Source organism: Nipponia nippon, unplaced genomic scaffold (genome assembly GCF_047370975.1).
Source record: "Nipponia nippon isolate SJK-2023a ecotype South Korea unplaced genomic scaffold, ASM4737097v1 scaffold_8, whole genome shotgun sequence".
Taxonomy (NCBI): domain Eukaryota; kingdom Metazoa; phylum Chordata; class Aves; order Pelecaniformes; family Threskiornithidae; genus Nipponia; species Nipponia nippon.
Window position 1 is genome coordinate 30,976,938 of NW_028262402.1, and position 866 is coordinate 30,977,803.

The following is an 866-nucleotide window of genomic DNA, read 5'->3' on the forward strand; positions in this document are numbered from 1 at the left end:
AATTTGCTTTAGTTCCAAACTTGTTCACAGTCTATTTTTATGCTTTCAGTGAGTATTTTGTGTCTTTTGTTTCTTCTGAAAAGTCAAGGAAATTTGCAAGAAGAAAAAAAGAAAGCTTTCAGGATGCAAAGTACACACTGGACCTTTGGAAGTCTGCAACCATAAAAAATGTATTTCTGTCCAGAGCCTGTGAATGACAACATCCTCTGCAATATCTGATACAGGCTGGAGGAAGCAGGAGCCTGGGCAAAAGATAAGCAGTAATTCTGCAATCCTGGATTAAACCAGAAGGCAAACCTTTTGACCGTAGATACCTGTGAAGATCTTACTAGGTGCTATTGAAAGGCATTTCAAGGACAATGCAATCATCAGGCACAGTCAACATAGGTTCATAAAGAGAAAGTCCTGTTTAACTAATCTGATACCCGTCTACGATAAGGTGACCCACCTAGTCGATGAAGGGAAAGCGGTGGATGTAGTTTTTCTGGATTTTAGTAAGGCTTTTCACAGTGTCCCTCACAGCCTCCTTCTGGACAAGTTGTCCAACTGTGAGATGAGCAGGTACATGGTGCGCTGGGTGAAGAACTGGCTGAACAGCAGGGCTCCAGGGGTTGTAGTGAATGGGGCTACAGCTGGTGACGAGTCACTAGTCGTTTTCCTCAGGGCTTAATTCTCGGGCCAGTTCTGTTCAACATGTTTATGAATGATCTCGATGCAGGAGTTGAATGCACCATTAGCAAGTTGGTTGACAACACCAAACTGGGAGGTGCAGGTGCTGTTGACTCTCTTGAGGGACAAGAGGCCTTGCAGAGGGATCTAGCTAGATTGGAGCATTGGGCAATCATCAATGGCATGAAATTTAACAA